The following is a 25,422-nucleotide window of genomic DNA, read 5'->3' as shown; positions in this document are numbered from 1 at the left end:
AGCTGGCGGTTTCCCTGCCGTGCTGGCAGGTGTTTTTATGGTCTGCAGAAGCCGTGTCCTATCAGGCACAGGGTGTAATGAACACGTTTTGTTGAATAAATAGGCATATTGTTCTAGACATTTATGAAAGCCAGGGAGGATGTAGTACAAGGAAAAGGGGTTGCTGCTGTTACGCAGAGGATAATACTCCATTCCTAAAAGCAACGGCTATTGACAGACCTCCACCTCCCTATGGGGATATAGAGTAATAGTGGTGAGCCACACACTCTGAAGGGAGGTGAAAAAGGGCATTCCTCTTCAAAACTTACCAACTAGGTAGATAAAAAACAAAAATAGAGAGAGGCAACAAACAAATGCTGGTTTTCCTCAAACTAAACCTTTCATTCTGCTGCCTTCAATGAGGTTTCAGTGTGTTAATTGTGATGTTCTACCTTTTTTTTCCTCCTTAATCCCTGAGCCTGAAATTCTGTTTTCTTTAGGCTTCTGACAAAAATAGCATGTTTATTTTATTCCTCCTGACTTCACTTGTGTGTATCTGCTTTATGTTGCTTCAGTGCCACTGATCTGCAGTGTAGCAATTTACACCTACCTGAAGGGCAAATCAGACTGAGTATATCCAACAGGCATATAAAACAGATTGGTTAGTAGATCTCTAGCCTATGACATAATTGCTGGTCAGGTAGATACATAAAAAAGTAGAGATTAGATATTCAAGAGAAATACATTATATTCTGTACTTAGACGCAAGCTATAAATGCAACCCAAATTAGAAAAGCATCCTCATTTGGAAAGCCATTTAACTCACCACTAGTTCGACATGCATACCTCATAGTTTTTGAGAACCGGCAGGTATACTTAAGTGCCATCCTGGACCAGAGTCATGTTTCTGTTCCAAACAGAGCTTTGCTCATAGCCTGGCCAGGAGGTTTATAACTTGGTGAGCTGGGATGTGACACAGCTTTGTGGACAGTTATATTGACAACACATCTCAGAGCTTATACCCATCAACTCTGATCCATTTTGAAAAGTAAAGCTTACGGCCAGCTAAAAAGGCCTATCACAAAGCCTTACGACAAGTCAAAGTAGAGGAAGCACAGTTCTTCGTAAGCCGGTATTTTCAACGAAGTATTTCGAGGCAATTGATAGCAGAAGGAAACCGTAGGATATCAGAGCTCAGGGAGGCCCGATATTTGTAAAGCCACTGATAGCAGTAGTGGCTACCTGCCCCTTTTTACTGCACTTTGATTTGTAAATATGCTAATTGATAAGTTTCCATTTCTAAAGATTGCAACTGGTCCTTGGTTTTATGAAGTACAGGTGGATATCCAGCTCAAATCTTAAACTTAAAATATTATTCCACCCAGGAAGCATTTATTCAGATTTACATTCTGTGCTTCACATCACAGAACAAGATGAATCATTTTACTTCTGATCATCTCTCCCAGTTACATGCAATTATATGCACACTGAGATATTTGTTACACCTTTCTGGGGGGAGAAAAACTGAGTCTAAATAGAGACATGGTAAGTCAACCTCAAAAAATATTTAACAGAATAAACATCTCTGCTTTAATTTCGTTTTTAAAAAATGAAATACTTCTTTCTTTTCAACTTTGCTCTACCATTAACTCTTTCTGACTCACTACATACCACTTAATCATGAAATCTTGATCGGTCATTATAAATACTTTTGGTACCAGACAGCACAACGTTTATACGTTGTCTTTGTTATCTTTATGCATATTGGGAACATTCTTCACTTTAAAATAGTAGCTGAAGAAAAGATGATTTTTCAGTCTTTGCCTGATCTACCTTTGCTTTCTGTGGACATTCTTTGTGGGACTTTAAACTGGGTTACTTGCATTCACCTGAATCCTGTGGCTTTGGAAATGCAGTCAACAAAGACAAACTAAGGTCACTTTAATTCTGCATACAAGCATCCACAAGGGCTTTTAATACAGTTCACATTTTGCTTTTTAAATTTAATTGGTATTAATTTATCTGAGTGTAAACAATAGACAGTCCTAAAAAGTGCTGTGGTATGAGCTGTACTGAGAACTCTGAGAAGGAGGTGAATACTAGACAGGAGGTCTGAAATAAAGACCATCACAAAGGTGCTTTCTTGGTCTTATAAGAGATTTATTTACATTTGGAAATTACATATTTGTACTTTACTGAAAAGCTCTTCAGAGTCAGACATTGCTGCTGTTCTTTATGCTGCATGAAAACATCAAATCCACCAAAGCGAACATGAGCTCTGCTATAGATTGCATGAGAGGCAGAACTGTATCTCTTGGGTAGTAGCTTATCCCTGAGTCATCACACCGATTTCAAAGGGCTTCCTTGCAGAATTAGGGTGGGGAAGGATGGCAGTTTCTGGCTCCAGGTTTGGGGGATGGGAAAGAAGAAATTTACTGTAAAAGCTGACAAATATACCTATTCAGAGTTTCCGGTGTAAGCAGAGTAACCAAAAAAAAAAAAAGAAAGAAAAAAAAAAACCCAAAGTCTGCAGAACATATTTCGGTTCCCCCAAGCTGACCTCCAGAAATAAAAATAATGCTAGCACAGCTGCTTTTCCACTGTTCAAGTGTGTACCAGGTCTGAGCATTACAGATGAACCACAGCAAAATGACTTTTGGCTTCAGTGCACAATTCCTCATAAAGCAAAAGAAATATGATCATTTAAAAAGAGAAGCATTTTGAGAAATAATGACAATTAAAATACCCTTGTAAAGAAAGTACCTGGATTTAGTAGTCTCAACTCCTTATACCAGGGTTGTATTAATAAACTATGAAGCCTGCCTTGGACCAAGTTTCAATTATATTTTTATTTAAGTCATGAGCTGCAAATGCACCAAGGTCTGCATGCCCAAATTCCATTCAAACAAATAAAAGGAATAGCAGCGGCGTGTGCTCCAGTGCTCAAGTGCTCACTGTGTTCTAGCTTGTCTCATACAAGGACCACAGAACAGCCATATGCTGTTCCTTAGTAGGCACTGGATCTTGATTTGCAACTGCTCTCTGAAGTTGGAGCAGTATGAAGCATCAGAAGTCAAGAAAGAAGAGAAGGAATCCAATCCAACCAGTAGGAAGCTTTGCAATAGTTTCTACATGTAAATATATTTTAGTTCATTGCAATGCTTTTGTCAGGCTGCCTTACAAATCCATGGTGTGTGTATACACTCAGGCTCCTTTCATCAATGTTATCACTTACTGTATTTGTTGAATGTCGACAAAAGCCTAGCACAAACATTGAAGACTTTTGAGTAATCTTTCAAAGTGGCTGGATAACACAACAGCTAATGAAAAGGTATCAAATGCAGCAGTCCCACTAGCTCTAAGTACCAAGTGACAACAGAAGAAAGCCCATAATGATGTTTGATGCCAGTCCGCTCTGCAACTTAGCCTGACAATGTCCAGACTGCGCAGACAAGGTTGAAGGTTGCCAATTTCAGCAGACTCTGGATGAAGATTTGACAACTCCATTAGTGTTGTTGTTAAGGTCAACACACTCATCTCTCTACATTGGTTATCCCTCTGCCAATTGGTTTGCACCTCGGAAAAAATATAATTTTTCTTGCTGAGTATGAGTCCAAGTTGTGCTGAACATAGCAGGCATAGCCAATGGGGATCTTGCTGTTTGCTTTTGGGGAGCAGCTCCAACCCCAGCTCATGGGCTGACAAGAGCTTCAGGAACACGTTTCACAAGATCCCTTGCCCAAGGTGAGCAAAACGCTGAGCAGACTAAAGTGTTGGGTGGTTATCCTATAAACCCTGGCCTTCAGATTTTTGTGCTTTGGAGAACTTAACTGAGATGTCCACAGCATCTAGTGCAACAGTCAACAGTATCCCGTTTTTGCATGATATTCGTCATCCCCAGATTTTTGGCAGTACAGTATCTATATGCAGACACAGTCTTTTTAAAGATACCTGTTTCTTAATAACATCCATGAAATGCTGGTCTGAGTAAAAGATCAGACAGGGAAAGCATACTAAGACATTGCCAAACAATTAAACCAAGCAACTTCAAAATGCATCTTCCTCTACATTTTTATTTAACCATTGCTGAAATTGGAGGGAAGATAGTGGCAAAACAGCTGTTGGAAGACTGCAAGTATTGAAGCGTGACAAGTTTCAGATCACTAAACTTCATGTTAGCACCACTGGCCTTCACACACACATGAACTGCAGATCAGTTTAAACCTTCATCCTTTCAAACAAGTCAGAACGATTTCCCATCAGGCCAATTTTCAGTTTGAAATACACTGCTAATTGTTAAGAGTTTGCACGACTATCTGCTTGCAACAGCAAATGACACACTTGTCACTGTTTCAGAAGATTTACTGTTTCTTTGCTCACACACTGACGTGATAAGCTTATCAATTGATCAGCGTTAACAGTGCAAATATTTTTCTCTTTTCTTCTTTCACCTCCAGTATAATAAAAAATTGAAAAGAAACCCAATAGAAAACTTTTTCTTATTTGCAGTAACACTAAAAAGCAAACAGTAACTCTTGAATAACAAGAAAAAATTAGATTTCAATTAACAAACTAGTGAGTTTCTGGCTTGGATAGTGAAGACCAAATTACATTAGGCAGCTGCTGACATTTTTATTGTACACAGTGAACTTCGGTTAATAAAAAGAAAAAGGTGGCTTAACTTTGTATATACTACTTGGATGCTTAGACTCTAATCAAACCTTTTTACAATAAGACATCAATGTCCATTTAGCAGGGACTAAATATTTCATCATGGTTGTCTGCATTTTACATTGACTTCAGATACAGAACCCTTCAAAAATATTTTTTCTAAAAGTATTACAGCTAGTAATATTATTTTGGGTCTGTTGCTGCTTTGGAAATGAATCATGTGATCAGAGCTGACATCAGACCTGAAATGGCTGCTTTTGTGATATTGATAATGTACATCATGGATCACTGTGAAAAGCACTTTGATAAAATGTAGCTCTTAACAGCTAGGCAGGCAATCCTTTGTATGAGAATTATTTAATCAGCTCCCCTTGTATTTACATCCAGCCTACCTAACCATTCATAGTAGTGGATCAGGCAAGGAAAGACAAGGAAATCTAAGTCCAATTCTTAGCTCTGCCAGGATCCCTGTACAAAGTTGAGGGTAGGGTCACCCAATTGGTAGATCTCTGAAGTTATTCAGCTGCCCAAGGATAAACGCTTTAATAGAACTGTCAAAACCACTTTTCAGTGGTTTTAGAAATTCCTGCAAAGCAGGATCTGTGGTCCTTAGGCAGTTAGATTCCCCTTGAAAACTCAGAACTTTACAAATCTATACAACCAGGAGAAAAATAGTCCTTATTCCTTTTGGTTTTCTTGTGTTTGTACCGCTCTTACGATAACAACTTGCCAGTCCCCGCAGGGGTATTAAGATGGTGCTGGAAAGGTAATCCAACTGCAGCCGTTCTCATGGCAACAGCCAGAACGTGGATGCTTTGACTCTAATCACAACACCAGTACCCATTTATGCAAGGCAGTAAATAGTGTAATATTTGTTCAGGTCTCTGTGCTCCCTCAAGCATAGCCATCCAGCTGGGAGGTTTAAAGTGCATTGCAGAATAAGGGTTCCCTGGTCATGACCAGAGATGATGAGCCCTGTTCCTTCTTTGCTGGCTAATTACACAGTTTCCCTCAATATGTTACTAAGAGAGAAAAAAATGGAGTGATCTTTCTCTGTCTCTGCTTTGTGGTAAGTCCAGGGCAGGGAAACAAAGCACTGAAATTCATTTAACTGTCCAAGATCCCAGAAAATAACATGACAGGGAGTCATTCAGGAGAAAGGTTCTTCATTTCAACTTCATCCCTAGCCCTCAGCATCCTCCAGGGTGTGTCCCTTTTTTAACTGATCCGACCGATCAGTCAAAAGTGAAACACTCTGAAGTGACCCATCTGCAACTCATGCCCTTGGAAACAAAAATCAGTTATCTCTACCAAGATCCATCTTAGCGAGTCACGTTGGCAGTAACAGGCTTGGGTGGCTAGTAAGTACCAGGTCCTTGGTACCTGGCCTAAACTGACTAATACAGACCTGACTAATACATTCTCTGGCTGGCCCCGAGAATGAATAATCTGCCATACTGTGCTCAGACACAAAATCATGTGTACAACATTGCCAAATAAATCATGAAACAACTCAGAAAATGTTTATCTGTATTCCATTTGGCTACTGCTTGCTTCATTATCTTGTCAATAGCCTTTCCATCTGAAATGATATGTCTCAAGGCCCCAGGTTTGCATGTGAAGGCCCATTTGAAGGGCTGAACATGCGGCTCTTTTTGTGCATCTGACACGTCCCAAATCTCCTTTGAAGTGTTACCGTTATTTTTTGTAGACAACCCTGACAAGGAAAAGTGGACTGGAGTGGATTATTGTCTACACTGTTTGTCGCAATACGGGTGGGTATTTCAATAAAGACTTAGTTAAATGCAAAGCACTAAGCAAACATCTGGGCAGAGAATCTGCTCTACAATAAACAGAAGAACTCGGAGCATGAGCCGAGTGATGGTTCATTGCTCAGCATAAGGAAATGAACTCAGGAGGGTTCTGAGCATAATTAAATCAATAGATGAAATATTTCACTTGCTTACCAACAACTTAGTACAGCATTTGACTAGGTCTCTTTCTGCTCTTTTACATAGCACTATAACTACCAAAGTCAGTGAAACATATTAGTTTGACAGTAGTATATTTCAGAATTACACCCAGTACCTTTATTTTCAGGTGTTTATCTGCAGTTGGAAGATTAGCCCTGGATTCTAGCAGATCCATGTGCCCTTGTACCCTGACTGTGCTGTTCTTGGGGGCACAGTATACTTTTGACTACCGTCGTTTTAAAAACAGTCTCCTTCACACCTCCGGATGATCTAAATGAGTGGAAGTCAGGAGAGCACTGTGCAGAACCTACATTCTGCTCTGACACAAGGAAGGTGTTGCAGATTGGCAAACAAAATGTTAACTTTGTATTTTTCCACCTGGATAGATACAAAATCAAGGGGAGATCTGAAGACACTTGGGAAACAACATGAAAGGCTGGCTAGTAATCCCTGCTGCTTTGATTATTCTAACAAAACAAAACAAACAAACAAGCAAACAAAAAAAGAGCTTCCAAGTGCCAAATAAGAGTTGGATGCATTGGCCATGTAGCGGTGAGGGCTACTAAAAATTATCTGTTTCAGAGCAAGAGAACCCCTATTACAAAGGGGAAGCTGAGATAGACAGAAAGTGTCTTAACCATAAGTCTCACCCGCACGTCCTAATTCCTCCCAGCCCATAATACTCTTTCCATTTTAGTAATGCAATCTTTCCATTTAATTGCTTATGGGGTCATTCGTAGAGCCTGACACCTGCTTTGTAAAGCATGGATGGGCTCAACTTTCATACTATCCATCTTTCCCAGTGGGGTTTTACCAAAATTAAAACTCACAAGGTGCAGCATATTGCAGTTTCACCTCTCAGTCTCATTATCAGATACTTTCAGAAAGGCTGTATAGAGCCCCACATCTGTTGTGGGCAGAAAAGGCTTTATGCACTTAAAAAGCATTTGGGAAGAGGTTTCCAAAGGTGCAAAGTCACATCTCAGTTGCATGGGAATCCAAGCAGTCAGTGGAACAGCTGAATAGCTGAATGTCTGCCTATGTGCAGAAGTCCCACTGGACTGCAACAGGAGTTGAGTGTCCAAAGCATTTTGACCTAGCCAAAAGCATCACCTAAATGTGAAACTCTTGCAGAATTTCAACCTGCTTGCATACCCTCTTATAACAGAAACCATTTGCATGAAAAGTACGTTCATTTTGTTTTCAAAATACAACATGAGATAACTATCTGCATAAAGACACTTAAGAGGAAAGTAGCTGGTGCTGCCCATTAGAAATTTCCCATCCCTGAAGGGTTGCCAAGCTGCAGTGCGGGCCTGCTTCCATTCAGCAGAATCCTGCCAAAAGCTGGGAAGCCCCGACCAGTCACTTCGCTTCTGCCGTGGGAGGAGATGCTTTCAGGCTGAGACACTCTCTGGGGTTTTGCTAAGCGGAAGCTCTGGGCCCCACTCCTGCAAAGAAGTGCACTGTGCCGTGACCCTGAGGGAACGATTTCCAGCGCGCAGGGCCAGCCATGCGAGACTCCCTGGAGGACAAGAGCCTCTGACCATAGCAGCTGAGGGCAAGGTCCGTTAGTTTTCCTTCTCTTCCTGCAGGGCTTTCTACAGAAGGATCCCCTGAGGAAGCAGGAAACTGCCCTTCAGAAGGTGCCCATGAGAAATGCCCTCTGGTGAGGTCACACCTATTTAAATGAGTTCTTGTGTCACTCTTGGGCTTTCAGTTTGGGAGAGCTTTTTGTTCTTTGGTGGTTTTTTTGTTGTTGTTGTGTTTTATTTTTATAGCTGGGGAAAATGTATGGAAATTATACCATTCCTTTTGAAACCTCTTATTTTGCTAAAAAACAATTTTAATCCAAGTCAAGGCATCCTGATGGAAGAGGTTGCCAGGACTTCTATGTAGTATCCTTTCACACAGGTACAGATAGAACAAAAATTTCTGCTTCTGCCTTTGCTTTCAAGCTGCCACTGTGCTTGACTGGAATTGCAAATGCAGCTCTGGCCGGGGAACCAGCTCTGTACCAGTAAGGCACCAGCGTGCCCTTTGCTTCCTCCGGCAACATAATGGTACATAACCTACTCATATCCCCATATTCCCTAGTTATCCTGCTGTTTAAGCATGTAAAATTGGAGTTAATAATTGTCTTAGGTTTTAATCCAGTCTCCTCCAGAAACCAGGTCCATACTATGAAATTTGCAAAGAAGCCTTAGGAAATTAAATGCCTGACTCCAGCTGACTTTCACTGGCACTTCAGTTTGTGCCTCTCTTTATCTTCCTTCTGGCTCAGTTACTGCAGCATCCCTGCTGTCTCTGACAGATCCCAAGAGGGATAAAGGTCTCTTTTACATGTGCCCCAGTATGTGGTTGTATGCCTCTCTAGTCTGGTTACTCCATAATAGAGCAGCTTAGACCACAGGGAAGTAATTTACCTGCAGGGTAAGAAATGTCAAACCCTGACATCCGTTCCTGGGAGTGCATGGCTAGGTGTCAGCCTAGGTCTCATTTACCTGGCTGTCTGGCAGCACAGTACCAGAGGTGTGCAAAACAAAACAGTTGCTCTTGCCAGGATTAGAGCCATCTGTTTCTACACAAAATATGGGATGCTTTGTCCCACACTTGGGAAAAAGCTTCACCCACCCCTCAGAAGCTCCCCACAGACTTATCGCTCGTCTCTCCAGGATGCCCTTTTGCCAGAATACCTGAGTAACTCCTTTTGGTTTTAATTGTACTGAAACTCTCTGCATGGCAGAGGAAAGCTCCTCCTATTTCCTAGGTAGGGAGCAGAGCAGAGCAGGGCTCTTATGCTCTCACATTAGCCTAGGAACCATTAGCCATGGTTCCCTGGTCACCCATACTGCCTCTGCATCAATGTATACTTTAGAGCAAGCCAATGGCTCGCATGTGGGCACTGGGACATCCATGTGGTCACAGGTGGTTTGAACCAGATGGTGCAGGAAACGTCAGGCCACAGCTGGTCACACTAACAGGAAATATAGGTGCATCACAGACACCAAATGGAGACTCACGGAGATACTGAGATGCCTAACTTCCACTGAAGCCTTTGGGACCTGGCACCTGAATACCTGTACTGACCTGAACAATCTACCTACAGTCGCACAGTAGTACAAGCGATTGCACTACTACATCCAGTAGTGCAAGAGATTGCACCCAAGCTGCCTGCATCCCAGTCATCAGAATACTCTTCCTGTCTACCTTCAAAGCCAAAGCACATAATTCATTACACTGTAATGGTATAGAAAAGAAGCAGGGTTAATAAGATAACTGTTCCACGTTGGAAAAAGGAGCCCTAACCATGCAATGACACAGCAGAAAGAGACAGCAAATGCCAACAGCGGGCACAGACTCAGCCAGGCAGCCACCTACAGAAATTTCCCCTCAGCCCCTTCTGTGTCTTAGTGAACATAATGCCAGGCTGCTCTAGCAACCAGCCCAGGAGTCAGAGAGAAGTCTGGCCACTCCACTGGCTGCTTCATCTGACCGGTGTGAAAAGGACTTCCGCAGCAACAGAAGTCAAATGAAGGCAGTTACTATGTCTCATGCAGGCTTTCAAAACAGCCAGGAGGCATTGCTATAACAGGTGATTCAAGTCTTGAGAAGCTCAGGGGGCTTGGAGGGACAGGCAGGTATTGGCCAGAAGATGTCTTGTCTAGAAACTATCAACAGGGAATGGCTGACATCAAGATACAGGTTTTGATCTCTTCTCATGCAGGCTTGTAATTCCTGCTTACCTTTGAAAGCACTGCACGCGTCAAAAAAAAAAACGCAAAAGTACCAATTCAGTTACCAATTTTGTTCTACCTAAAACATCAGGTTGTTAGTATTGCTTTGTCATTGCAGAAAAAAAACCCCAAACAAACCATTAATACACTTCTGAGATGGAAGATTAGATTCAAGATTTGAATCTAATCATCTTGCAGTACGCTCCACATCATATACCTATTGATTCTGAAAACAGAACAAGATAAAGGGGGAAACAAGGTGTGTTGCCATAGTGGTCCCACTTGCTGCTTAATACTTATCAGACAAATTGAAACACGATTGAGTAAGCAGTCAGAGCTTCTTGCTACAGGACGTTATAGTCTACAATATAATTTCACAAATGCACATTTGAGCTTCCAAAGTGTTCAACTGAAAAAAAGCAGGAGAAATGTGTAACAGAAAACAGACTTAACTGCTAATAAGCTCAGAAAGGCATATGCATGGTAAACCAACCTCTGAAAAACCGACAAGCTATTACACAAAAAAGATTGATGTTAGTTCCATATCAGACAAGTCACTGGCAAACGTTTAAGAAATTAGCTTCTTCCATTCATGTATATTGTATTATTCCAGGTTAACGGAACAGCGTGGTGAAATGCAAAGGATGGCAGCGCAGCTGCAAAACCAAGCATCATCTACAGATCCATACAGTGAGAATGAAAAACTTGCAAGAAGCAAACACCTACCTGTACTATGATCAGTAAACTATTTGAGCAAAGGTGGGCCAAGAGGAGTGAAATTATCTTGAAAACAAGAAAACTGATTTCCTGTAAAGTCATAACTGTATTGCCCTCAACTGCTTTGTTCCTTATCTTTTTTATTAGTTGAAAAAAGTACATATCAAAAAAGGCACAGAAATAAGATTTCTCACAGGTTTCACTTTTAAAAAGGAAAATTTTCTGGTATGTAACCACTGTAACCTTTGATATAATACCTGCATCCTGTTATTGTTTTTATGAATCATAGTCTTCCACTTGATTCATAGTGATGAATGCCAACAAAGCAGCAATGCTGCCCTGTGTTAATATCCCTGCTGGAAAATTAGCATCATGCCTTATCATTTGCCTCTCTTGAGCCATGCATCTCTTCACGAGTATTGTCTCCCATGCTATGCTAATGCTTACTTATTCATTACAATATTCACCTTTTATCGCAGTTATGAAAAACAAATCAGAGCTCACTTACATTTTTGCCAGTGCATATTCTGTGTCAGGACGGAGTCTTTTTTTCTCTTTGATGAAGATAGGTTGGCTTTTTAATAGCTAACGTGTGTTTGACTCCTTTACGGGGATGTGATAACTGACTGTCAGGATGTTTCTTTCAGCTTTTTAAAAGCCCCATGTTCCCGCTGAACCCTGTGATGTCATCACATCCTCCAACCACAACCACTTCTATATTTTCCCTTGCTCTATGTTGTTCTTCATGATGCTAAACAGTTCCTCCAAGAGCAATGAACTCTGGAAGATATTATGCACAAAAAGGCACCCGATGTCACCAAAATGTATTTGAACAAACAGTCAAACCTGGAACCTGCCACTCATGGGGCTTTTACCATAGATTTGCAAAATTAGGTCAAAAAGTTGTACAACAGAAAAAACACAAGGGTCTTTCAGTAAGATTTTGACCTTCTGTGGCGCTAAGGATGGTCTTGTTTCATGTAAGATAGCATTCTGCTGCTTCAGATGGCATTACTATTGGCTCCGTACACTTCAGCTGGACTGAATGAGCCCACACGCCATGTCTGCCTGGCCCTTTAAATGTGCAACACTTAAAACACAAAACTTGAGTGTTTGCTCCTGCCTTATGAGAATCTCAACTCCCTGGGGCCACTAAATTTGAACTTATGAGGAAACACCTGTAAACACTTCAAGCCTCATTAAACGAGGACGTCCTTCATTTAAAAAAGAAACCCTTTTTTCTGTTTTGTTTTTATCAAAATACAACACTTCCTACTAAAGAAGAGAGGGCCCTTCCAAAATAGCTTGCAAAGCCAAAAGAAGGCTGAGAGAGACTTGCCATAGGAGTTCAAATAAGTTCTTAGCACTAATAACAGCACCATTATATCTTACCTATTCACACCATTGCAGGAACATAACCTCTTAAACCTCTTAACATTCTTTCCTCTAAAAATCAGACCATCGTGATGAATTTTCACAAGTAACACTGACTTAGGAGCTTCATTCCCAGAGAGATATTTGTTGGAGGCTGCACAGTGAGTTTAGGATTCTGGCATTCCTATCTTCCTGTTCAGTTTTTAATCACTGAATTGCCGTGGCCCCGCAGTTTGTTCTCATAAATTTCTCTTCTCATAAAAAGAACAAGGCAGGATCTGGTCAGTTCTTTGGCCAGGAGTCTATTAAAAGAATTTCGTCCTTTCAGGGATGCCAAACACCTCTTGGGAGTAGGTCCATTTTGTGAACCATTTTGCAAACCATTTTGCAACATACCATCAGTGTTGCATTTAATGGAAAGACCCAGATTAATCAAATGAAGATGAATGCTTAAGTCTATTCCCTCTAGTTCAAAGATTTGTCCAAAAAACGCAAAGAAGCAAACCCCAAAGCAAGCAGAGTGGAAAGAAATAAGGAATGTGTACCTCCACATTGCTGCCCTCCAAAATAGCACACACCTCCTCAGTTCTCAGGCACGAGGGCATTGTTTAACCATGTTTTGCATATCTGCATTAATGCTTACTACCAGCCACACAGTATAATATCCTCTCTGCTGTTGAAGTGCTTAGTAATAGCAGGCAATCTGTTAGCTAATACTTCATTATTATTATTCAGGACAGGTAAGCTAGAGTCTAACTCATAGCCCAATATAGCCAGATGAAGTGAGGAAGAATATTGAAACTGGCTTCAGTGGCATTTCAGTAACATCAAAGCAGGAAGAATTTGTGGACTCTCATATCTCCGATATGAAAGCAGTATCATATTTCTCCCTAAACTAATGGAACTTCATTTTAGAAACCTCTGAAATTTGTAGAATTAAGATAATGTTGCTTGTAATGCAACAGGAAATCTCTTCCTGACAAATTATGTTCTTTGAAAGCCAGGGCCCGATCATAGATTTACTTAAAGCTTACAGCACAAGGCAATCTCAGGAAATACTGGGAGAAGTTCCTGGAGTTTGGCTTGAGTCAGTGCATAAGACAACGTCAGAGAGTGTTTAGAACTTACTCTGTTGCAGTTTTCTTCTGAAAATACCTGACTTCTGACATCACAAAGCTACTGGAAAACAGCATGGTAAATCAAGGTTTTAGGCAGGTTTCTGCCAAGAATAAGACCTTATTTTAAAATATGAGAACACACTCTGTGTGCATTTGTGCTCTGCAGAGTAGTAGAAGCACAGTCTGAGATTTGTACACACCAGGTCTTACATATATGTGAAGGCAGACTGCATAATACATGAAAGTAAATATACAGACTTGTATTAAAAGAATCTATATATGCATATCTTCTCATCTCTAACTATACTTTAATTGTGCTTAGAAAAGCTGTAGATAACATTAAATCACTCAGGATTAAACTGGTTTTAAGGTCTTTATATCAATACTTTAAAAATATGAAACCAGGCAGATAAAGTCTTGTTATAACAAACATCTAAAATGAGGAAGTTGCAAAAAAGGACATGTTTTCCACAGATAAAACAGCCAGCACTATTTTGGTGGCTGATAATCATCCATTTCCATATTTTACACACAGTTACCAGATAAACTTTTGACGTATTAACAAAGAATTTCTCTCCAAAAAGTAACTTCACAGTTATACATTAAGATATAAAGGGATACGTGTGTGTAGCTTGGTGACCCCACACCATACCAAGCAAAATAAAAGCTCTGTCAAAGATGAGATGCTTCTCATTTCATGCATTTTACAGAAAAACGCAATTTGGTTAAGAACCATTTTACTAATGAGGTCCAAAGGAAGATACAAAAGCAGAGAGAAAGATGAAAAACATCACTTAGCAAGTATCATATTTGCCTCTTCCTCCGACAACTGTTTGCAAATCATGATTTGAGTTTATGGTTATAAATATGGCTAGAGCCCAGGCAATTGTTAGATGATCAAACAGCACCGACAGCAGGAAGGCTGCTTGTGGATAGCTGTACCTTTAAGAGACACTCAGAAAATTAACTGCAGCCTTTGCCACTAGATGACTAGATGCAAATCCAGCTGCCTCCGGTCTTGCCTTGACCCGTTCACCGTAAGACCAAAGCAACAAGCTCTATGTCAGGCTACGTGTTAGAGTCAATCAAACCTTGGTTTGGCAAGGAACATCTCTGCCCTGAGTCAGGGTACAGTTTCTCATGTTCCTGGTGGCTACGCTTTGAGCCATGTCCAGAGACCAAAAGATTCACAGGCAGCGTTATAATTTGGTCTGACCGCCACACACAGCTGTTCACAGGATAACCTGAAATTAGTTGCAAAGCACCCATGCACTGTATACAGTGCAGAAACCCTTCTCTTTAGACCTACAGGGAGATGCATTTCTCCTAAGCAGGGTTGGTGTCTCTGTACACACAAGAACCAATGAAGGGTTGCAGCAGATCCCAGTGGATTCCTCTCAGCAAGGATGCTAAGAGTGGAGTGCAAGGATGACTCAAGCTGCATGTACTTATCTCCTCTTCCAGCCAAGATGATCCAAGTGTAGAAAAGAGATGCCCAGCATCAGTCTTTCCTTCATTAAGGTATGTGGGATGTGTACTTCATCAGACAAGGCCGGCTGGAAAACCAATACATCAGCCACAGCATTCAGAAATCTGCAGCTCCCCTGCTAGTAAACCACCCGCCACCAACCAGCGGGCAAGACTTTCGTCTGAATACTCAAAGAAGTTGCAGACAAATCCATTCTTTCCTCTTTTACATGACAAAGACTGCATCTGTCTCCCATCTTGCCTGTGGGCAGCAGTGGATTCACCAAAATCCACTGCAAATGGCAAAGAACCATACAGCCTCTAAAGAAACCTCTTGCCACTGGTTCCCCTCGCTACAGAAATGTAGATGAGCAGGATAAAGTGATTGACAAAAGGCCGTTGTCCGGTAATCTTACAGCTAAGCTCACTGCAAGCACCAATGGATATATATATATACAATGGATATATATATACTGTAAGCCTGATGCTCTTGTTAAGGGGGAACTAAAACCAAGAACTGTGCCTACTCTGTCTGGCAGCAACTGCGCTTACTCAGTGCTGGTAGCAACATGGCCCTGCAAGAATTTTGAGTATACAAATGATATAAAATCATAGGGGTATGTTATGTTTGACAATCTGAACCTGAGCTTTATCTCACTCCCTCATCTCTCTGATGTTGTCTTATTCCCAGGACGGGAGTTGAGCTCATAACTAATTTTCTTCCAAAAGTGGATTAATGCTGTTGACACATCCTGGGTGTTGGTTTTTGTTGTTGTTGGGGGGGGGGTTTTGTGTTGTGTTTTGTTTTGTTTTTTAAACATGACAATATTAGCACTTTAATCCTGCCATACAACACAAGAAGTATGAATATATAAGTAGTAGTTTGATATTTCAGAAAGCTTTGTGGTCTGCAAACACAAACATTTACCTTTGAGAACACAATAACTAAATTAATAAATGGATTTCTACCTCATAGGTTTGAATGAGTGTTTAAAAAGACAACCATGCTTAGAAAAGATTCTCATACTTCTTTCCTAATCAATCAAGAGAGAGAATAGAGGAAATGAAAAGTCGAGCCTCATTTTGAGGCAACAAGATCTGACATCTGACTGAAAAAGATTTGCTATTTCACATTACAAATTCTATAACCCATATCTTTATTTATGTATTTATGTAGCATGACATTATATGTGAAAACATAGCAAGAAACAATCCAGAACCAAAGCCCACAAAGTATGAGGCCAGAATTCGTTCAGCAAGCTTATGTAAATCACATCACCTAACTTAGGAGCATCACACTACACCCCATTGGACTCCCTTGGCAGAACCAAAAGAATGACAGGCATCTCCAGAGGTATGAGTCACCCAAGTCCGAATCACCTTCTGGAGGTGCTTATCTCTTTTAGTAGATCACAGAGCAGGACTAGTACAATGAGGCTCCTAATGCTGGAAGTTTGATTAGGCATCAAAAGAGTGGGATGAATGAAGGCTTAAAAAAAGCCTCAAAGCCAAAGCCCTTCCGCAAAGTCAAAGTCTCTGCTGGATGCAGAGATGTGCCATGGCTTGCCACAAACAGTGAGAAGGTAGCTGATTTCTTTGAGAAGCATGAGGAATGTGACAACTACTACGAACAAGGGCAGAGAACAATGGCAGTGAGCTGCATAGCTATCACAATGTGGAGTGAATTTTCATGCTCTATCTACAGACCATTTACCAGAGAATAAGTCCTCAAACACTTCTAAAGCATGTTTGAAGCAAAAGTGTTACTTCAGTCAATAAGGGGGGGGGGGGGGGGGGGGGGGGGGGGGCAGATTTTTAAAAAAAAAAAAAAAAAAAAAAAAGAATCTTTCCCATTTTCAGCAGAAGCTGGGGCTGGTGTGAATGTTACCAGGACTCCATGAGTCACAGTTAGGAGGGAGATCATAACAACCTGATCAGATAGATTTACCAGTCAGGGCAAGAGAGATTTTTAATGAGAGCTGTCATAAATTTCAAAGACTTCTGGATAATGCCAGGATTTACTACATGCCCCACTGAACACAGACTAAAAAATGAAGGACACATTTCTGATTTCATATGGGATCAGGGAAGGGTCTGATACAGGTAGAGAAGATGGCATCCCCTGCTGGGACAGCCTGTTCCATCAGCTTTGTAAGTTACAGACTCAGAGAAGCGCAGAGACATACTAATTTTGCAGCAACCCCTCATCAATTAATAGTCCTGTGGGGTTTTTGTGGGTTTGGGGGTTCTTTGGTTTTTGTTCTGTTCTTGGGAATACTGCCCCTCTAAAGAGATATACACTGCAAGGCAGGGCCAGGAACAGAGCTGAAGTAAGAGGTATAAACATCTCATCATGCAACACAGACTGAGGCAGCTGATAGGAGCTTCAGTTCTTTGCTCAAGGTCATATAGGAAACCTGTAGTAAGGCTGGGAACAGAGGCCAAACTTTTAGGGATAATCTTGTGTACAAGACTGCTCACTAATCATGTGCTTCCTGAGGAGTGTATCACTTTTTTTTTTCTTTTTAAATACTCTAAGTAACATTGAAGTAAGCATGGTACAATAAACTCAGTGATTTTTTTTTTTCTTCTTTTTTTTAATTTTTATGTGAGCCTCACACCTCCCACTTTGCCCTCTGAAACAAGTTCTGATTCATACCTCAGCTTTGATAAGGAACAAATGATGCAGCCTTCATACATGCTCTGCACCAAAGATTAAGTCCTAGGGCAGTGTAAATCACCATAGCCCTCATGACCTCTCAAGATAGTGAGGATCTGAACCTGGGACATTCCACATCCACTCCAGGGTTACTGCACATATTTTTTCACACAAAGAAATGTCCCATACTCACCAGACCTAATATCAGGCACAAAGGAGAGCATGAAATCCTCCAAAACTTCTGCACACAGATGCCTAAGTGAAGCTATTTCCTAGCGTCCCAAAGAAAGTTTTGAGTTCTGGAGTAAAAAGAAAGTAAAAAAACGAAGCCAACCATATTTCTCACACTAAGACCATGTCTACACTTACAGAGATGAGAGGTTCCCATGAACAAGCACTTGTGTTTTCTAACACACATTAAGTTCTAGAACAGACCTTTCCAGGATTTCTTTGTACTTTATATTCTTTAGGAGATCATCTGGTCTGTTCCTGAGCTCCAAGATGTGATTGGTTTACCCCCCTCCAAAAAACAAACAAACCCCCCCCCCCCAAAAACAAAAAACCCAAACCCCAAACCACCCCACCACTTCTTAAAGCTAAATATGCAATCTGTTTGTAGTGGTCACACACATACACTCTCAGATCTACCCTGTTCTACCTGAAGCAAGGATCTACCCTGTCCTTGCTTCTCCCTTCCTGCTGCTCGCACACATGCCACGTTCAGCATCATCTGCTTGCAGCCTACCCACCTACACTCAGGTGTTTGTCTGTGAATGAGTAGCAGTCACGTTTAGTTCAAGTTTCCGGTACTGAGTCAGGCCACAGGAACAATAGCACATAACACAGTCTGTGTCCATACTGCAGCTGGAAGTGAGATGTGAACTAACCTTGACTGAGCCAGCAAAAGGACGAAGAACAGTGACGGTCCCACAAGCCTAGGCTTCTGTGCTTGCTCACAAAGCCAGCCTGGGAACACAGACATGCTACCGTGTAGCTAATGTACACTGAAGTCCTTGTCACTGCAGCTTCTCTCTGCAGTTAGGTGTTCAAACTAGTTTGTGTATGCCTGTGCAATACTCTTGCAAGCTTGCCTCTGACTGCAATGCTGACAGGTGATCTTGGGTGAGCTAGCGCTGGGAGCAGTTGCACAGCCTCTCCCTTTTCACATATCGCAGAGCAGCTGCTAAAGCAGATGGTGTTAAGGGGTGAAAGGAGCAGGGCATCTTTGTAACTTCCCCGCCTACAGTAACACCAGTCTAGTGACTTGCTGGCTTCCAGAGTTTGTGCGCACCAACACAGTGAAAACCACCCGTCCAAGCTATCTGTTGAGAAATTACAGACAAAGCCACCCCCAAAATAAACCTGAAATTGGCAGAAATCAAAAGCAGATCTCAAATGATTCATGAAGAGAAAACAGAATTAAGAATATCATTGAATGTTACACACACAAATCGCATCACTAGCTCTGGAAGTTGGCAATGTGAAACAGCAAGAAAGCTTGAGGTTTCATCAGTTACGAAAGCGATGCAGCATAAAGCTTTGTTCCATGTTCCCACTGGAGTCTCAAACGGGCTTCCTTTTGCAGTGGTCCACTGCAGTGGAAGCCAGTCACATGCTGCACTAAAGACTTTGGTCCCTCTTTGTTGAGTCTGCCAAAGCAAAGCGTTTCTCTAAGGAGTTCTAACCATCACATTTTTAATACACTCTCTCCTCACAGAAGCAAAACTAAAGAGCAAAGACGACTTTGAGGAACATGAATTCAGTGATACTTCTCACGACCTATATTCACCATTTGTAGAAGTGGGTTTCAGTCAAAGTTCATGTTACTGTTGACATGAATTTCAGATGAAACCCACTTTCTGAGAATACCTCTTTTGACTGTATGCACACTAAAGCAAGTCCTAGAAAGGCATTTTAGTCAGAGCTCACACTCTGTGCACACAATTCATACAGTGGAAGTAACCCATCTCAAACAGAAGTATTAACGGTTGAAAAAGCCACATTCAGCCAAGCCATGTGCCCAACTCAGCAGAGTAAACCAGGGACTTCAACACCTCCTTTCACATTCAGATATTGGCCCAGCCTTGCCAAAACCTAAGCAACCAGCATTTCTTCAAGCTGAGGGCTTTAAGCAGGTGCTAGATATTCTACTATCAGATCAGACCTTCTGCCAGAAACCACAATCAGGCTGCTTCTAGCTAGTTCATTTAGAACACGAACCTTACCACTGTTACCAAGGCAAAAGCTTGAGCCCTGATTGTATCACAAGGAAAGTCAAGTCACCAGTGCCTGGTCCCTTCTGGAAAACATTCATGTTGAGAGCGCTCTCTAAGCACATTTGCCCCCGGAGTTTCATAGAGAAACAAGACTCAGCAGCTTTGGCAGTATCCTCATGCCTGCCTTACCCTGAAACCTGTGATGTACAGCTGCAGAGGAGTGGGCAGAGAGCTACAGAGAACAATAGCACTGTACTGAGCTGTGAATCTACACAAAAGTTCCCATTGCTTCATTCAGCATTTACTTTTCCGTGGTCTCCTTCAAACATCTGGGAAACCCCCTTGAGGGTGCAGTTGGTTCTGAAAACTCAGGACATTTGCTTTCCCCGGACACAAGCAGCATGGGAGGTTAGACAGTTCTCTCTACTGCCTGCAGGACCACCTGCAGATCTCAGCTCATCTCTTCATTCAGAAGATTAATTCTCTGCTTAGTCTAGGGGAAAGGACTCCATTAGGAAGTTGGGTAGGGGAGGAATAGGAAAAGTGTGGGGGAATTTCCTGTCAAGGACCTCTCTCTTCATCATCAACAGCAAGGATACAGGTTTGTGGACCCTACGTACAGAGCTACTAATTGGACCTTGGGATAGTGGAAATGTCAATTCCCCCTCCTAAAGGCGTTGACCCCGATCTAGAAAACAAGATGTGTTACATCTTCATTTGGCCCTCATGCTTAAGAGAGAGCACAAGACTTTCAAACTGATTTCACATCCAGATGAAGAAAAAGGAACTAAAAACCTCCCCTCTACCTTATCGGCTCCGGTTCCTGGCCAGGCTACACCCACAAAACCTGACTTTCAGTTTGTAAAGTTGCACCAAGGGAGCTCTGAGGGAGAACTTTTATCAAGGTCCTTGCCTATTTGACAACCAATTAGAAAGAATGGAAAAAAAAATCTAGACTAAAATGCAGAATTAAAAGCTTTGTAAAGTGGAAGCATTACTGCCCACTCTGGAGAAGCATGCAAAGCCGAAAGCTCTGCACTGGAAGGGAAATTATGAATGTTGGCTGTGGTTAGCAGGAACAGAAGACAAAATGCCAATTTCTGGTCACTGCCATGGGAGCAGCAACCACCTGGGTCTGTTCTAAAGTCAAACAAAACTCTAGAAGTGATTGCTGGAATTCTTTCTGCATCCTCATGCTGAATTGTCTGCAGGAACTGATCATGGGTTCTCTGTAGCCAATAGCTCAAGCCTCTGCTACAGGCAGGCTGCCTCTGCAGGGTTTCTTTAGTTTCTTCTGAAACACAGTGCTTCCGGTCACTCTGAGAAAAGGATCCTGGAGGGAGTTTGTCTCAAGTCTACTCTTGTTTCGCTAATATTTTATTTCCCCACTAGCAATGAGGTTAAATTAATTAGTTTAAATGCATCATACATAGAAGTGGAGGAATTCTGAAGATGGAAATATTCACAGGGGTGAGAAAGCACATTTATCTGGCAGCTGAGAGAGCTGAAAGTTATTAATGACTTGCTCCAGGAATTTGGATCTCAGTGTCCAGGATGTTATTATGTGCGTCATTATCCAGGGAAATCACAATGGAAGCCTCAAAGAGGAATGTGATGATGATGATGATGATGATGATGTCTCAGAAACTCACTCATTCTCACTCAGATATTCTCCTTGCATGCTTTATACTACACTCGCTATTCTCCATGTATATACCCTTTCATTTTTGGTGTTACCTGTGGCAGTACAAAACTGTATTTTGACCAAAAAACCAAAGTGTTGGCATTTAAAAAAGGCCACAATCAGGAAGTGTGAGTGACAAATCTCTCTGCCTTTGTATAGTTAGCGAGACAAGAGCTTCATATCATGAAGCAAAACTGCATTTTTGTGTTTAAAAAACTAACTACTTTGAGAAGAATGTTGCAGCTCTCAGGATTTAGTAAGATGTGATCTGCAGTTTCTGCAAGTCAGTGGAAAGATTTCAGCAGCCACATTCAGAAAGATACTCAAACATATGCCAGCCTTTGGATGCAGAGGTGTATATCAACATTTGAATGATGTGACTCGCTTGCCTAAGATAAACAGTCCCTATACACTCAAAGCAATTATTTCCTGAATGCCAAAACCAGTACTGATGTAGAGTCCAGTATTGCAGCAATGACTCCAGCAAGAGCCGTGTCAATCGCTTACTGGCAGTTGTCATTGTCCTGAAACTCTGTCATCAATAGCATCCAAAGGGGCAACGAAGCACAAGCAAAAGCTATAATTTAGGTAAAAACAAAAGAAATCCACTTTTGCAGTTAGTGTTTACATACAAATTCGTTTGCTTCTTAACAGATTTGTATTAGTTGGGTGAAACTGCCACCTGCTGGTCACCTCGCCGTCAATTTAAATGGGGTTTAGGGCTCAGCAGTTGTGTTACCAGACTGACAAAGCAAAGAGGAGATGATCTGCAAACGCACAGACACCAAATCTTGCAGCTCAGCCTTGGACAATCTGCTCTCTAACACTCACTACAGTCAGGACTATATAACGGCCCAAAAGAAAGAGACGATGTTACCTAAAAGCCTGCTCTAACTCAAGTTCCTGCGGTCTTCTGACACTAGGTTGGTAACAGAAAGAACATTCCAAAGATAATTAAAAACGGTTGTCCAGAAACAGAGCGGAGGAGCCAAAGTTAACTGCAATGACACATGCTCCAGGACGTGCGTGGCTGTTCAGGAAAGGATGATGAAAATAACATGGCTGCCGCAACTGTTAACACTATATACCTCATGCTGGCCTTTAAAACACAAAGGTTTGGATTAAAGAAACATCAAAAAAGGAAATGTGCTCAAAACAGTTCTTGAACAGACAGAAACACAATGCTTACAGCTCTATGTGCACAAAGGCAAAGCTTCACTCAGGCAAAAGCCTTCACCAGAGTGTTCTTCATGGCACAGAAACCCTTCAGGACATCAAGACAACTCAAAGCCCTGCAAGTCTCTTTTACATGCTCAGTTGCATTCATTAGTATTTGTACTGCGAATGCTGAGTCCATGCAATAGGCCAGTCCTTGGCCACGTCTCTCAGCCCATCAGCATGATCATCTGATCATGCCTAGATACTTATTAAAAAGAAAAGCTCCCTGGAAGACATAAGGATGGCACTCACAAGCATGCACACACAGGCGCTAACTCAATACCAAGGTCTTGAGATTATGCTGCTTCTCTTAAGTGAACCTTCGACTCCATGTGCAGTCACCTGTAAAACCCAGAGAGCTGCCCTACCTAAAGTTACACAGGCATTATGCAACACAATTGATGAGCCTTCCCCCAGGTTCCAGTCACGTCACAGACATGTTTTATTTAATAAATCTACAGCAGAACAGAATTATTGTAGGAACAAATTTCTGTTTGGGTTCCTTGTGACCAAAGCATCCAAGAGAACATCTAAATGCGGAGCTGGAAGCAAAAGCTTTCTGGTACATATGTTACATGCCACTTCTCCCCCCAAAAAGGTGGCAGGATCAATAGCCCAGCTGAAGCGCATCTACACCAACGCATGCAGCATAGGCAACAAACAGGAGGAGCTGGAAGCCATTGTGCAGCAGGAAAACTATGATATAGTTGCCATCATGGAAACACGGTGGGATGACTCGCACAACTGGAGTGCTGCAATAGATGGCTATAAGCTCTTCAGAAGGGATAGGCAAGGAAGGAGAGGTGGTAGGGTAGCCCTGTACGTTAGGGAGTGTTTTGGTTGTCTAGAGCTTAATGATGATGGTGATGATAGGGTTAAGCGTTTATGGGTAAGAATCAGGGGGAAGGCCAACAAGGCAGATATCATGGTGGGAGTCTGTTATAGACCACCCAACCAGGATGAAGAGGCAGATGAAATAGTCTATAAGCAGCTGGGAGAAGTCTCACAATCGCTAGCCCTTGTTCTCGTGGGGGACTTCAACTTACCAGATGTCTTCTGGAAATATAGTACAGGAGAGAGGAAACAGTCTAGGAGGTTCCTGGAGTGTGTGGAGGATAAGCTCCTGACACAGCTGGTGAGAGAGCCAACTAGGGAAGGCGCCCCGCTGGACCTGTTGTTCACGAACAGAGAAGGACTTGTGGGTGGTGTGATGGTTGGAGGCTGTCTTGGGCATAGCGGTCACAAAATGGTAAGAATTTTCGGTTGTTGGAGAAGTAAGGAGTGGGGTCAGCAGAACTGCTACCTTGGACTTCCGGAGGGCAGACTTTGGCCTATTTAGGAGACCGGTTGACAGAGTCCCTTGGGAGGCAGTCCTGAAGGGCAAAGGAGTCCAGGAAGGCTGGACATTCTTCAAGAAGGAAGTCTTAAAGGCACAGGAGCAGGCTGTCCCCATGTGCTGAAAGACGAGCTGGCAGGGAAGATGACTGGCCTGGCTGAACAGAGAGCTTTGGCTGGAACTTAGGAAAAAAAGGAGAGTTTATGATCTTTGGAAGAAGGGGCAGGCAACTCAGGAGGACTACAAGGATGTCGTGAGGTTATGCAGGGAGAAAATTAGAAGGGCCAAAGCCCAACTAGAACTTAATCTGGCTACTGCTGTAAAAGACAATAAAAAATGTTTCTATAAATACATTAGCAACAAAAGGAGGGCTAAGGAGAATCTCCATCCTTTATTGGATGCGAGGGGAAACATAGTGACAAAGGATGAGGAAAAGGCTGAGATACTTAATGCCTTCTTTGCCTCAGCCTTTAATAGTAAGACCTGTTGTTCTCCAGGTACCCAGCCCCCTGAGCTGGAAGACAGGGATGGGGAGCAGAATGAAGTCCCCATAATCCAAGGGGAAATGGTTAGCAACCTGCTATGCCACTTAGACACGCACAAGTCTGTGGGGCCAGATGGGATCCACCAAGGGTACTGAAGGAGCAGGCAGAAGTGCTCACCAAGCCACTTTACATTATTTATCAGCAGTCCTGGCTAACCGGGGAGGTCCCAGTTGACTGGGAGTTAGCAAACGTGATGTCCATCTACAAGAAGGGCCGGAAGGGGAACTACAGGCCCGTCAGTCTGACCTCAGTGCCAGGGAAGGTTATGGAGCAGATCATCTTGAGTGCCATCACGTGGCACGTACAGGACAACCGGGTGATCAAACCCAGTCAGCATGGATTTATGAAACACAGGCCCTTGACTAACCTGATCTCCTTTTATGACAAGGTGACCCACTTAGTGGATGAGGGAAAGGCTGTGGATATTGTCTACCTAGACTGTAGCAAAGCCTTAAAACCATTTCCCACAGCATTCTCCTAGAGAAACTGGCTGCTCATGGCTTGGACGGGCATGCTCTTTGCTGGGTAAAAAACTGGCTGGATGGCCAGGCCCAAAGAGTTGTGGTGAATGGAGTTAAATCCAGCTGGTGGCCGGTCACAAGTGGCCCCAGCGCTCAGTACTGGGGCCAGTTCTGTTTAATATCTTTATCGATGATCTGGATGAGGGGATCGAGTGCACCCTCAGTAAGTTTGCAGATGACACCAAGTTGGATGGGAGTGTTGATCTG

The 25,422-nt window shown here is 42.2% G+C and overlaps 1 protein-coding gene across 1 annotated transcript in view; it reads right to left on the bottom strand.

The window, feature by feature from the left end:
• The window catches only part of POU2AF1 (POU class 2 homeobox associating factor 1), a 71,167-nt gene that overhangs the window by 3,445 nt on the left and 42,300 nt on the right, over positions 1–25,422 (bottom strand). The window lies entirely within an intron of this gene.

This window comes from Aptenodytes patagonicus, chromosome 23 (assembly GCF_965638725.1).
Source record: "Aptenodytes patagonicus chromosome 23, bAptPat1.pri.cur, whole genome shotgun sequence".
Taxonomy (NCBI): Eukaryota; Metazoa; Chordata; class Aves; order Sphenisciformes; family Spheniscidae; genus Aptenodytes; species Aptenodytes patagonicus.
Note: the sequence above shows the minus strand (reverse complement) of the source record. Positions and strands in the feature narration are given on the sequence as shown.